This window comes from Herpailurus yagouaroundi, unplaced genomic scaffold (genome assembly GCF_014898765.1).
Source record: "Herpailurus yagouaroundi ecotype Mexico unplaced genomic scaffold, PumYag 557, whole genome shotgun sequence".
Lineage (NCBI taxonomy): Eukaryota > Metazoa > Chordata > Mammalia > Carnivora > Felidae > Herpailurus > Herpailurus yagouaroundi.
Window position 1 is genome coordinate 2,263,273 of NW_024412774.1, and position 14,746 is coordinate 2,278,018.

At 45.3% G+C, this 14,746-nt stretch overlaps 1 protein-coding gene and 2 long non-coding RNA genes across 7 annotated transcripts in view; 2 read left to right on the top strand and 1 right to left on the bottom strand.

The window, feature by feature from the left end:
* ZNF667 (zinc finger protein 667) overlaps positions 1–14,746 on the bottom strand; it is a 59,814-nt gene that overhangs the window by 25,528 nt on the left and 19,540 nt on the right. Inside the window, exon 1 of one of the 2 annotated variants that reach the window (XM_040465356.1) lies at positions 801–897. The exons of the other annotated variant lie outside the window; for it this stretch is intronic. The gene's annotated coding sequence lies outside the window, so the exon portion shown is untranslated. Of the gene's footprint in view, positions 1–800; positions 898–14,746 lie in introns of those variants that run through there. 2 annotated transcript variants of the gene reach the window in all.
* LOC121023488 (uncharacterized) lies at positions 43–2,349 on the top strand. 4 transcript variants are annotated; one of them, XR_005787413.1, is made up of 3 exons: positions 43–162; positions 541–1,021; positions 2,305–2,346. It is a non-coding gene; the product is annotated as an uncharacterized LOC121023488 (long non-coding RNA). The 4 variants fall into 4 exon arrangements; XR_005787415.1 differs by having other exon boundaries at positions 541–980; positions 2,301–2,321; XR_005787414.1 differs by having other exon boundaries at positions 541–980; positions 2,305–2,319.
* LOC121023502 (uncharacterized) lies at positions 2,625–6,047 on the top strand. Its single transcript, XR_005787437.1, has 2 exons — positions 2,625–2,664; positions 5,345–6,047. It is a non-coding gene; the product is annotated as an uncharacterized LOC121023502 (long non-coding RNA).

Genomic DNA, 14,746 nt, shown 5'->3' on the forward strand with positions numbered 1-14,746 from the left:
TTCCCGGGAGCCCCTGCGACGCGTGGGGACGCGGCGGCGCGCGGAGAGGAGCGTCGGGCGGCCGCGCGCGCAGTGGCGGTGACCGCCTCGTCCTCCGGATTCTGAGAGGTGTGCGGTGTGGACCCGCCCCTGGTACCTGGGCGTGAGTCCCGGGGTGTGACGGTACGTCTGAGTCCGTGAGGCCCATTTTGTGCCATTGTATCTTCTGAGGCCCTGTGTTTGTGATTGTGTTTTGCGTGTGTGAGGGGGAAACACCGGGGTTGAGTGTGTATGCGCGTGCCCGCAGGTGTGTCGTCTCTGGCTGCTTTGGCACCACGGCGGAGGTGAGCCTACAGAACCTTAAATTACCGTCTGACTCTGGATGAGTGTGTGTGTGTGTGTGTGTGTGTGTGTGTGTGTGTGTGTGTGTGTGTATGTATAGGGAACCACAGAAACCGAATGGGTGTGTGCACAGAAACCACCGTTTGTGCAAGCGTATGTTTGTGTGCGTGACACCACGGTGACTAATTTTGTGGAGACTCTGTTTTTGCGTTTTTATAGGCGTGTGTGTACAATCCTGACTGCAGTCGCAGTGTGGACTCTCCCCGCCGTCGAACAATGACCCCACTGGCCTGTGCTACGATCCACCCTAATTCTGACCCTATCTCGCTGGCGACGGCTCAGCCCCCAGGACGGCGCCCACCCCCCCCCCCCCCCGGACCCCAGTTCCAGGTCTGTAGGTCAGAGTTTCTGGGGACCCTCCTCCGAGGGCTTAATATGCCAAGGGCGGATCACAGACCTGGGAGAGGCGTCTTACTTACCAGTCACCAGCGTTACAAAAGGACGTAACCCAGAAACGGCCCTGGAAGAGGTGCACAGGGTGAAGCTTCCACTCTTCCAGCACCTCCACGCGTTCACCGACCCGGAAGCGCTCTGAACCGCGTCCTTTTTCGGAAGAGGCTACACCGCAAAGGCACCCTGGATGAAACCATTGGCCAATGGTGATGGAACTCAATTTCCAGCCCCTCTCCCTGGCACCGAGGTCAGGGGGTGGGATTAAAAGTTCTAACCCTCGCCCGCTGGCTTGGTTCCCCTGGCAACCAGCCCCACCAAAGGAGTTTCCCTCGATTTCCTGTTCATTAACATAACAAAAGAGAGCCTTCCCTCTCAGCACTTAGGAAATTCCTAGGGTTGGGGAGCTCCAGGCCGGGAAGGGGCGAAGAACCAATACCTGTTTCTTACTACACAGCACTACATCGCACCACGTGTGGGGGAAACCCTGGGTTTGTGGTGGTGCCCTCTGGGACTAGGTACTAAGAATAAATGTGTAAGGCACTAGTTTCTGCATTCCCAGTTGTGTGACAAGGTGGTGGTGATCATCAGAACAGCAGCTAACGGGTATTAGGACTTTCACTACCACCACTGCTAGCAGCTGGCACATTGCTGCCCCAGGTCACAAGTGTCATTTCCACTTAAAGTTGTATTTAATCCTTTTAACCCTACTGTTGTTTCTACTGAGCTCTCTGGTCTCCACGTGCATAAACGGAGGCACAGGGAGGTCAGGTTAACTCACCCAAGGTCACACAGCTAGTAAAGATCAGAGCGTGTTTTTGAACCCGGGTCTTGCTGACTCCAAAACCCCTGCTCTTTGCACCCCTTCGGGTTTTTTTCCCCTGGAGCAAGCTGCTTCTTGAACTGGGAGATTTCGTCAGTACCTGGTGGTGCTGGCGGTACCTCTGCTGACACCTGGAAGCTAGCACCTGCTGTCTGGGAAGGTGCTTTCCCTACGGAATTCACTGTGGGGTGGGCATCCACTGGCCAAGAGGCTGCTAACTGAATTCAGGAATGAATGCATGGATAAATGAATACTGCTAGTTTAGGCATACAGAAAGAACTGAGGCTCGAAGACATTAACACTGTTTCTTGACAAGTGAAAATTTGGGAGCCAAGGTTCAAACCAGAGATTTCTGACACAAAGTCACAATGATATTCCAGAGCTTTATCTTAAGCCATTTTTGTCTATTTCATTTCACTTATTCTTTTATTTATCCAATATTTTAGTTTCTATTACGTACCAAGTATTTTGCCAAGTGGATGTAAAATGATAGAATCATAACAAAATAGAGGTGGTCTCCAAAGTCATGGAGATCACAGTAAAATAAACGACCCTTACAGTAAATAAGCAAATAGAAGTAGAGTACAACATTCATATAACACACTGTAATTTAAGAATACTCTGATAGTTTATCCATTATGTCATCACATAAGATGGTTTGAAAGAATTTCATGCAATTTAGATAATGTGGGTTTTTGTTTTTTAGAGAGAGAGAATATCTCAAGCAGTCTCTGTACTGGGAGTCTGATGAGGGTCTCAATCCCATGACCCTGACACCATGACCTGAGCGGAAATCAAGAATTGGATCCTCGGGGCGCCTGGGTGGCGCAGTCGGTTAAGCGTCCGACTTCAGCCAGGTCACGATCTCGTGGTCCGTGAGTTCGAGCCCCGCATCGGGCTCTGGGCTGATGGCACAGAGCCTGGAGCCTGTTTCCGATTCTGTGTCTCCCTCTCTCTCTGCCCCTCCCCCGTTCATGCTCTGTCTCTCTCTGTCGCAAAAATAAATAAACGTTGAAAAAAAAAATTTTAAGAAAAAAAGAATTGGATCCTCAACTGATTAAGCCACCCAGGTGCCCCTATAATTTTGATGTTCATTTTTAACTTTGTTTTGAAATTGTACAAACTTCATAATTTTCATTCATGTTTTCCTTTTTACCCTAGAGTTGTTTAATGGAAATGTTTTATAATTTCCTGTTGTAAGCATCCTTTATTTAGGTTTTCATGTTCTCCTTTAAATCTCTTCATTTCTTGCATTGTGAGCATAAATGACACTTGTAATTTCAATTTTTGGACATACTGATGCATTCTTTGTAACCTAACCAAATATATGGTCATTTAAAAAAGATTCTGTTCCTCACCCTGAATAGGAAAATTTTGAAGAAATAAAGGCTGAGATAGGCTGTCCCAAAGGTTTCCCTGGGAAGGCTATTAATCCTTGGTCAGATCCCCGGAAGTCAGGAGAAATCATGGCAGCCCAGCCAGGCTCCACCTTTTGGCCTACACGAACATCCTTCAATATAAACTTGCTCAGGAAAACAGAACTGAGAAGAAACAGACCAAGTTGTTAACAGTGGCCATCTATATAGAATATCAGTTATTTTCAGGGCGCCTGGGTGGCTCAAGTATCGGTGGCTCAGGTGTTGGTTAAGTGTCGGACTCTTGAGTTCAGCTCGGGTCAGGATCTTACAGTTTGTGAGACCGAGCCCCACATGGGGCTCTGCGCTGACAGTGAGGAGCCTGCTTGGGATTCTCTCTCCGTCTCTCTCTCTGACCCTCCCCCACTGTCTCTCTCAAAATAAATAAGCTTTTTAAAAAAAATCAATTATTTTCAATATTTATCTTGATAACTTACATTACCCCCACTTTTCTAAAATAACCAGTTATCTGGGTGGCTCAGTTGGTTAAGCCTCCAACTCCTGGTGTCAGGTCAGGTCATGATCTCACGGTTCGTGAGTTCAAGCCCCACATCCGGCTGTGCACTGATAGCACAAAACTTTCTTGGGATTCTGTCTCCCTCTCTCTCTGCTCCTCCCCTACTCGCTCTCTCGCTCTTTCTCAAAAATAAATAAATAAACATTTAAATAAAATAAGCAGTTATCACTCTTCCCAATGGTAAACCCAGACCACATTAATAAGGCTAACTAGTGGGAAGTCACACTTACCCATTTACCACAATTCTATCTGACAATAAATTACCTTTCCTCTAAGTGTAATGACTTAGCAGAAGCAAAAGTGATTGTAACCATTTAAGAGCTTTGGGTCCCTTAATCACTGATGGTTCAGTTCCTCCAGTTGGACTCCCTCCTACAGAAACGAAATGCCAGGCACAGACCTGGGCTTCACCCAAGCCTAGCCCTGCTGGAGCAATCAGGGTGACTTCCCAGCTGCTCCCACGAAGGCAGCCCCAGGGAAGGAGCCACAGTTATTGGAGAAAGTGGTTAAAACTGCAACAGCAGCAGCTCTGGGGAGTGCAGGGCCAGTCAGCAGGTGGCAAAGGAGGCATGACACCCCTTCTTCCAACCCACTGTCTGTGGGGCAAAGCACGGGGAGAGGAACTGCGCTCATAGCCCAGGAAACCCATCATTCAGTGTCATCCTCAGATGTTACTAGAACATGCAAGCAGACAACTGAGTATTCAGGAAGCATGAGATCCTCTCTCTGGAACTTGAAAGAGATGGCCCATTTCCCCAGGCTCCCCAAAGGAGAGATTCAACAATAGCACCCTTTTCATCCAGAGGGATGAAATGGATTCTGGAGAGAATGAACAAGCATAGATGGTATTTGCGGTACTGTTTTCCTGATGGCAGGAATAATGGGCAGTTTGCATCTTGTTGCGCATCGTTGAATAACCGACTTCTTATTCACCATTGCCATTTTCATGTGTGTGATGCATTACTAGCACATTACATCACATTACTAGTCCTAGACTGACTCCTGGCTTGTGGTTGGCGCTCAGGAGCCAAAGTGGATATACAGATGTATAGATACACCAGTGGTTCTAAACCTCAGGGGCCACAAGGCAACATATGAAGATATTTTTGCTTGACACAGTTTGAGGAGGGGTTCTATTCTACAGCCTCTAGTGGGTGGAGGCCAGGGGTACTGCTAAACATCCCACAATGGACATGGCAGCTCTCTTCTGAAGTTACCCTGTCAGAATCTGAGCAGCGAGGAGGCTCACAGCCCTGCTTCACATATATAAACTTCTGTTCCACAAAACTTTTCAATGGGTTCACAGTTCTACATTTTGCAATATACTCTAATTTAGCCAATCCCCTTAACCATTCGTGCCTTTTCTCTTTTAAATATACTGGCATAACCTCTTGTGTGTTAATCTGGTAAGCAGCTGCCATCTCTGTTTCTATTTTCTTCTTGGGTCTACCCAGGAAGAAGGTGGAGGTCACAGGCCTGCAGCACGTTTTAATGTCCTTGGGGTTTCGGGGCTCTCCCAAATACATAGATGCCCTAAGTTCAGCCATTTTCTTGGGGTTTTATGCTTCACTCAAAGCTCATGGCTATGGGAACAGACACTCCACCCTTAATTAAAACCTCTAGGAGAGCGTCAGGGGGGCTCAGTCAGTTAAGCGTCTAAAGTCTTCAGTTTGGCTCAGATCATGATCTATGGTTTGTGAGATCGACCCTGCATTGGGCTGTGCAGTAGCAGCACAGAGCCTGCTTGGGATATCCCCCCCCCGCCCCCGCGCCTTCCCTGCTTGAGCTCTTTCTCTCTCTCTCAAAATAAACAAACAGGAGCATCAGTCATCTGGTTCTTCAAAGCCGATGACTACAGCAAGGACCCAAGAGAAAGACACACTGTGTGGTGTGACTCTTCACAAGTCACACACAAGTGTGACTCTTCACAGCAGCCACTCCAGTTTTGCTTTCAGAAGCTTCCTCAAGGCTGAAGGGAGCACCAGCCTCCTTGAGAAAGGATGCCTCACCTGCTCTGTGGGATGAGGGGCAGCTCCTGGAGGATGCCCCTTGAGGCTCTGCTGTGTTGTCTTGTGGGCTCTGCGCCTGCCTTCAGCCCACCTGAGCAAGGGGCTCTCGGGCTTCACTTTGACAGGCCTGCTGATATTGTTATGGTGGCCATCTTTGACCTTACGCTCATCAAAAACTATTCCCTCATTCACTCTACCTGGAGACCACCTTGCAGAACTCTGCTAAGTGAATCGGGAAGAGGGGCACAGGAGAAGGGGACGAGATGACAGGGGGCTAGGCATGCCTGCACCAACATTTCCCATGCCCTCTTACGAAACACGACTCCTGGTCAACTTCCATGATTGTCTGCTACGTCTTACTCATGACTCTGCCTCCTACCTAAATTTGGAAAATGCAAATTTGATGACATCCATATAGACGGTACTAATTAAGGATCACTTTTCCAAAATAATTGCAAGAGTGTGCTTCCCACACATTAAAATGTGCATCCAGGCTGCAGCAACTTCTTACTCAACACGTCTTCGGAGGCAAGGGAGACAAAAGCAAAAATGAACTACTGGGACCTCATTAAAATAAAAAGCTTCTGCACAGCGAAGGAAACAACAAAACTAAAAGGCAACCGACAGAATGGGAGAAGATATTTGCAAACAACATATCAGATAAAGGGTCAATATCCAAAAATCTATAAAGAACTTATCAAACTCAACACCCAAAAAACAAATAATCCAGTGAAGAAATTGGCAAAAGACATGAATAGACACTTCTCCAAAGAAGACATCCAGATGGCTAACAGACACATGAAAAAATGTTCAACATCACTCATCATCAGGGAAATACAAATCAAAACCACAGTGAGATACCACCTCACACCTGTCAGAATGGCTAACATTAACAACTCACGCAAAACAGATGTTGGCAAGGATGCGGACAAAGAGGATCTCTTTTGCATTGTTAGTGGGAATGCAAACTGGTGCAGCCACTCTGGAAAACAGTATGGAGGTTCCTCAAAAAGCTAAAAATAGAACTGTCCTACAACCCAGCAATTGCACTACTAGGTACTTATCCAAGGGATACAGGTGTGCTGTTTCGAAGGGACACATGCACCCCCATGTTTATAGCAGCACTATCGACAACAGCCAAAGTATGGAAAGAGCCCAAATGTTCATCGACGGATGAATGGATAAAGAAGATGTGGTGTATATATATACAATGGAGTATTACTTGGCAATCAAAAAGAGTGAAATCTTGCCATTTGCAACTATGTGGATGGAACATGAGGGTATTAAGCTAAGTGAAATTAATCAGAGAAAGGCAAATATCCTATGACTTCACTCATATGAGGACTTTAAGAGACAAAAGAGATGAACATAAATAATATAAAAATAATATAAAAACCAGGAGGGGGACAAAACATAAGAGACTCCTAAATATGGAGAACAAACAGAGGGTTGCTGGAGGGGTTGTGGGAGGGGGGATGGGCTAAATGGTTAAGGGACACTAAGGAATCTACTCCTGAAATCATTGTTGCACTATATGCTAACTCATTTGGGTATAAATTAAAAAAAAAATTTTTTTTTTAAATGTGCATCCAACACCTCATAGGTCAGTGATGCCGCTCTGAGTAACATGCACCTAGTGTTCTGGAAGTGAGCACACCATGGTGGATGAACTGAGATTGTGGCAAACATGTATTCGAACCGTGGAAGAGTCCTACGAGCTAGGAGTAGTTTGGGTTCTCTAGAGGTGCACCCCACACACTATGATGAAGGGGAACGGAGGAGCCTGCCTGTGTTTGCAAGGGGAAATCACATCTGCCGACTGTCATCCGAAATTGTCTACTGGGATTGGGGCCAATCTGTGCTTATATATTCACTCAACACTTTTTTGGTGACTGTCTACATGCTAGGGTCTGTGTAAGGGACCAAGGCTTACCTGTTAGGGGTCAGGCGGTAGCACATTGGTCAGGAACACAGGCTTTGTCTGTAGACTGCGTTCAAATCCCACATCTGACTTGTTGATATAGTGGCTCTAGCAATTAGCAAGGACAATGCCTGTGATTTTTCTTTTCTTTTTTTTCTTTTTTAATTTTTTTTATTTAAAAAAAAATTTTTTTTAACGTTTATTTATTTTTGAGACAGAGAGAGACACAGCATGAATGGGGGAGGGGCAGAGAGAGAGGGAGACACAGAATCGGAAGCAGGCTCCAGGCTCTGAGCCATCAGCCCAGAGCCCGACGCGGGGCTCGAACTCACGGACTGCGAGATCGTGACCTGAGCTGAAGTCGGACGCTTAACCGACTGAGCCACCTAGGCGCCCCTGCCTGTGATTTTTCATTCACAAACTATGGGTAACGATAACATCTTCCTCACTGGGATGGGATAAGGTAAACAAGTTAATACACATTAAGTTTTAAAGACTAAATGAGCTCATAGCCTTAATGCTGGAAAGTGCTGTCATGCTCTGCCCTACAGACAATTGTTGACAATGCATCAACATGGGAAGATTTTGAAAAATCAATGTATGAGATTCCAGAGAGAAGGTGACCCGGGGGATTGTGGGACTTCACAGAGGTGGGCAGAAGGGGATTTTAGAGTGGGCACACCTCATTTGTAAAGTCAGTTTTAAGGATCCTCCATGGTAATTCCTGTGCTAGGCCTGTGATAAACCTTTTTTTTTTTTTTTTTAAGTTTTATTTAAGTAATCTCTATACCCAACATGGGGCTCGAACTCATGACCCTGAGCTCAAGAGTGGGACCCTCCTCCCACTGAGCCAGCCCCTGTAACAAGCCCTTAGCCCTCTGAAACCCTTTGTGATGCATCAGAGTCATGAGAAATGCTTTCCTCAACACCCCCACCCTCCAGTGATGTGACACTGGGCGAAACAGTCTCATTGCTTGTTTCTGTTTGGTTCACTCTCATATGAGATCATACAATATTGTTTATAAAGATTAAGGAGAAATGACATAATGTGTGTAGTGCCTGTCCCTGTGCCTGGTCCTCAGAGCAGTCCTCTACCCATGGAAACACCCCATTTCCTTGCTCGGTTTTGTCATATCATTGTCTTCCTCAAAGACATTCTTGCCCTGGGGTGCCTGGGTGGCTCAGTTGGTTAAGCGTCTGACTTTGGCTCAGGTCATGATCTCACGCTTTGTGGATTTGAGCCCCGCGTTGGGCTCTGTGCTGACAGCTCAGAGCCTGGAGCCTATTCAGATTCTGTGTCTTCCCCTCTCTCTGCCCCTCCTGTTTGCACTCTGTCTCTGTCTCTGTCTCTCTCAAAAATAAATAAACGTTAAAAAAAATTTTTTTTTAAAGATGTTCTTGCTGAGTAATTGGGACAATGTGACTTTGTGTTGTGTCTACAAGAGTATACTCCTCTGAGAAATACAAAACAATTTTTAAAATTTATTTATTTATTTTGAGAGAGAGTGCATGAGCAGGGGAAGGGCAGAAAGAAAGAAGAGAATCCCAAGCAGGCTCTGTGCTGTCAGCACAAAGCCTGATGCAGGGCTTCGACTTACAAACCTTGAGATTATGACCTGAGCCAAAATCAAGAGACAGACGCTTAACTGACTGAGCCACCCAGGTGCCCGAGAAATACAAATTTATATAATCATCCAACAAATGAGCTTTACAGTACTAACAGTTCATGATCTCTATGTCACAATGAATAATAAACATTTTCTCAGTGTTGCGAAATTACTCGTAAATATCACAAAAGGCAATGATAATCATCTTTGAAAAAGTCTGTACCTGAGATTCTGACAGCCTGAGGCCTCGTCACTAATTTGGGGGACTGAGGAAGTGACTGCAAAGGTCTGTCCTCTTCTGGTTTCCCTGGCTCCTGGGGACCAAAAAAGGTGACTCCAGCTCCCTCCTTGTCTGGGACCTGGATTCCAATTCTTTCTCTAGATATCTGAGGCTATCAGAAACTCAACTCAGCCTCTGGACTGCCTTTATTGAATTTAAAAATGTCCAGGGACACCTGGGTGGCTCAATCAGTTGAGCGTTCCACTTTTGATTTTGGTTCAGGTCATGATCCCAGGGTCATGGGATCGAGCCCCGTGTTGGGCTCCATGCTGAGCACGGAGACTGCTTAAGATTCTCTCTCTCTCCCTCTGCCGTTCACCCTCACTCACACTCTCTCTCTCTAAAATAATAAATATAAATAAATAAATTAATTAAAATGTCTATTGGGTTTTGAAAAGCTGCCCTAAAATATCATGAATAATCTCCTATGATCCTAAAGGAATAGGACCAGTAAACACTACTTTACTCTTTTGTTAGTGTTCTGATTCCACCAAATAGAGTTGTTCTAAATGACATTTTGGACATAATGGAAGAAGACCAATCACACTCTGTCTCTGAATGCTTGCTGATTAAGCAGGAGCATGCTTTTATTTTCCCGTTCTCTCTCTCGTTTACTAATCCTGCTCCAACCTACCTGCATGTATGTTCACCCTCCTCACATCTGTCAAATAGCATCCCCAGATATCAGCAAGATGACCCGTCCATGAGATAAAGCCAAGCTCCCTCCAATCCCAGCATGACAGAGCACTTCCTCAATGATGTCTCCTAGCCTCTGCGTGAAGGGGGCAAGTTGGGACCTTTTCTTTTGTGATTTGAAGGTGGTTTAAGTGGAACTTTCAATGCAGAGTTTTCCTAAGGATTGAGTAGGAATCATGCATGATACAATGATTTTGGAATGAAGAGACAAAGTGATGACAAAGTCAGTCATCTGAGGTAAGGAGTTCAAAGACTCTTGACCTCTAAACTGTTGTATAATGATTTCTGTCAAAGAGATGGACCTTTCAGACAGTTCCTAAAATGAACGAAGGTTACTTGCAACCTTTGTTATGTTGTGTCCCACTCACAGCACAATGATAGCAAAGTTGTGCTGTGAGTAGAACTGTACAATCAAACAGGAGTGGACAATGGACGGTGTGTGAATGTTGTAGTAAGTACACTGTATGTGTGGATTTATCCACTCTGATATTCCGTGAATTTTTATAGGTAAGAGAGAAGTAGAGGGTACTAAAAACCACAGGTGAATAATAGCAAGTTTTACAAAAGGCTAAATGGCCACTGGACAGCTAGATGACCACTTATTTAGCTATCAGAACAAAAGAGAGTGGAGGGTCAGTTCTCCCAACTATGCTATTTATCTTTATGGGTAATACACAAATATATAATGGATGCTAGTCCAAGACTCATCAGACCAATAAGGTGAAAAGGAAACCATAATTAGATTCCAAGTAAGCATAAAAGTTTAAGAAAAAATCTATGGAGTAAAAAATAAAAATAAAAATAAAAAGACAAAAGGTTATATCATCATTGAGAACCAAGGTATTAACAATACTATTGAAAGACACAGAAAGCGCTAGAAATTCCCAAGAATAAAATTGTATCTTTTTTTTTTTAAGATTTTATTTTTAAGCAATCTCTACATCCAACGTGGGGTTTGAACTTACAACCCCAAGATCAAGAGTCACATGCTCCACTGACTGAGCTGGCCAGGGGTCCCTGTCTTCAATGTCTTATATCAGTGTCTTATAGTTTTCAGCATACAGGCCTTTCATCTCCTTGGTGAAATTTATTCCTAGATATATTATTCTTTTTGATGCTATTGTAAATAGGATGGTTTTCTTAACTTCTCTTTTTGATAGTTCAGTATTAGCATATAGAAATAACTGATTTTTGTATATTGATTTTGCATCCTGCAACTATACTGAATTTATTATTCTAATGGATTCCTGACTAGTTCTTGATGTTCCTGTTCAGATTTCTGGAGACAACCTTTGAAGGGGCTGGATGCTTTGCGCTGGCCATTGAGGAGATCAACAGACATGCCAATCTGCTTCCCAACCTCACCCTTGGGTGTCTCCCTTTGGGACTCCAGGTGTCCCTGGCCCTTCAAAAGGTAGTGAATCTGCACTCAGGTTAAAAGGGCTGCACTCCTAACTACAGGTGTTGGGGCAGCCCCCCTCTGGCTGCAGTGGTTGGAACAAGTTCAGCTCTTTCTAGTCCCATGGCAAGACATCTGGGGCTTTACAAAATTCCTCAGGTGAGTAGTCCTGAAACCCCCATCATTATGCTTAATTACATCCCTATTACAAGCATCATGGACTTACTTATTTATACAAAGTCAAATTCTTTTTGAGCCTCCTTATCCTAAACTACAAAATAAAGAAAACCATAGTCTTCTCCTTGTAAGTTGGGGGAAGGACTGAGGAATAGATGTGAAGGGTGAAAACAGACTAAGTCCTAACGTGGTATTATTGTCTTGACTCTTACCCTCCTCCTCTTCTTCATCCTTCTCCTCGTCTTCTTCAATTTCCTGTTATCATTGGCAGTTTTCTTATCACACAGTAAAATATCAGAAATTGTATTAAGGTCTCATACCCTGTGGTCATCATGTACCAAACCAACCTTTCAGATTCTCGGATGACAGTCAAATCTTGTCTCAGAGACATTATTTATACATCGCTACCATAACAAAAACAACCACAATAGTAGCATCCACTTAAGAAGGAACTCTGATTCTCCTCGAATTTTTCTAAGAAATTCTCATTTTGAGGAATCTGTGGTAGCGAGGAATTGTGCCTTCATTCTTGCCTGGGGATTTCAGAAGCCGTGAGTCCCAGCCCCCTGTACCAGCCAGGAGAGGAGAATAGAAATCGTGCACGGAGTATTCTCAGAAGAAAGCCTTATTGGACTTTCCATTCTTTTATGTGTGACTGACTGTCAGTCAGAGGTCCGTCTGGGGCATCTGGGTGGCTCAGCTGGTTGAGAGTCCAACTTTGGCTCAGGTCATGATCTCGCAGTTCATGAGTTCAAGCCCCGCATAGGGCTTGCTGCTCTCAGTGCAGAGTCTGCTTTGGATCTTCTGTCCCTCTCTCTCTCTGCCTCTCCCCTGCTTGTGCACATGTGCTCACACGCTCTCTCTCTCTCTCTCAAAAATAAAGTTAAAAAAATGTTGAAAATAAAAATGAAAAAATAAAGGGGCGCCTGGGTGGCTCGGTCGGTTAAGCATCCGACTTCAGCTCAGGTCATGATCTCACAGTTCATGGGTTCAAGCCCCGCATGGGGCTCTGTGCTGACAGCTCAGAGCTTGGAGCCTGCTTCGGATTCTGTGTCTCCCTCTCTCTCTTCCCCTCCCCCACTTGTCTCTGTCTCTCTGTCTCTCTCAAAAATAAACATTAAAAAAATAAAAAATTAAAAATAAAAACAAAAGATAGAGGTCTGTACCTATGGTGTTTCAATGCTTCGGGTTGGATTTAAACACAGCTTTTAAAAAGAAAGATGTACAAGTAGACACCAGAAACAACTGTCTGGCCTTCTGAATTATTCAGTGACGTAACGTATTTCAACAAATGCTATGGAAGGATATTCTCTCTTCCTATTTAACCTAGCTGTGTTCAGTGCCAGATAAATGGGGCAAGCCAACCAAGAATGGAGATACATTGTTGATTTTAAAGTATGTCCATCCAGCATGGTAAAACGTGGGACGAAGGCACAGTGGTGTGGGTGGTTGTCATAGAAACGGAAGCACGTTCCAATTGAGCAGCTTTCTCAGAAGGATTATTAGTGGGATTTGAATTTTAACTCAGAGATGAGATATTTAACCACCACAGCATGTCCTGCTGCAAATGACACCCTTTGAACAAAAGAGAAAAGACAAAGGGTACTCGGAAATCTAGGGGATCTATTACATTGGTATCCAAGCATTCAAGAGGTTTTATTACATGCTCTCCCTGGTATCCATATTTTCTTTCACTCCTCCCTAACTGTTGTACCCTGCATCCTTCTTGATGCAAAGAAATGTCAATTTTATTATAAATTTAAAAAATAATCCATAAAAATAAAATATTAAAAAGCATTATTTGAGAGAGAGGGCAGCATGCGTCCAAGTCGGGGAGGGGCAGAGGGAGACAGAATCTTTTTAAAAATTGTTTAATGTTTATTTATTTTTAAAAATTTTTTTAACGTTTATTTATGATTGAGAAACAGAGAGAGACAGAGCATGAGTGGGGTAGGGGCAGAGAAGGGGGAGACACAGAATCCGAAGCAGACTCCAGGCTCTGAGCTAGTCAGCACAGAGCCCCACGCAGGGCTCGAACTCACGGACCGTGAGATCATGACCTGAGCTTAACGAAATGATCCACCCAGGCGCCCCTAGACAGAGAGAGAATCTTAAGCAGACTCCCACTTGCGCTTTCTCTTTCTCTCTCTCTAAAAAAGAATAAAAAGAGCAGTCTACAAAAGAGAAAAACCATCAAACCTGGGTGGTGGGGGTGAGAGGGCTGGCTATCCGCATCGTATCAAATGTGCAATGCCCCGTCTTGGAGAGAGTGACAATCTTTTTGTTCCTTCCAGACACAAACAGTGAAGGCTCTGCCCGAGGGTCATTATCCAAATAAGAAAGGGGACCATGCCTTCCCAAAACGGAGACTTTCCTGGCCTGACTCTAGCATGTCTCACACTGTCCTTAACTGCCCTCTCCGTTCTGACCCTGGTGGTGTTTGTGAGGCATTGAAACCCCCCTGGTCAAAGCCAACAAGCGGACCCTCAGCAATGCCCTCCTGTCTCCCCCATGCTCTGCTTCCTCTGCCCCTTGCTCTTCTTCGGCTGCCCCACTGCTGCCACCTGCCTCATCCATCCGACAGACCACATCTGCCGCTGGGTTCACGGTGGCCCTGTCCCCCATCTCAGTCAAGACCATCACTGTAGTCATGGTCAACAAGCAAGGTCCAGAGGTGAGCGGGTCCTTGCACAGCTCACTCCTCTGCTCCTCGTCCAAGGGGTTCTCTTGGGGTCGGCCTGGGGATGTCTCCCCCCTTCCTGGACAAGGACCCTCAGTCTTCACTCGGCCACATCACCATCCAGTGTAATGAGGGCTCTGATGCCGCCTCCTACTGTGTCCACCTTCTGCCCTGTTACCTAGGCTTCTTGATCCTGGGACCCCTGCTGTTGCTTTCTGGGTTAAGAAACCTGTCTGACACCTTCAGTGAAGTCAAGTTCCTCACCTTCAGTATGCTGGTGTCCAGCAGTGTCTGGGTGGCCCTCCTCCCAAGTCGCCACGGCGCCCAGGGCAAGGCCACTCTGGCTGTGGGGATCTTCTCCATCGTGGCCTCCAGCGCCAGGTCACTTGGCTGTATCTTTGTCCCCAAGTGCTGTGTGATCCTCCCTCATCCAAAGGAACACCCTTTGGTC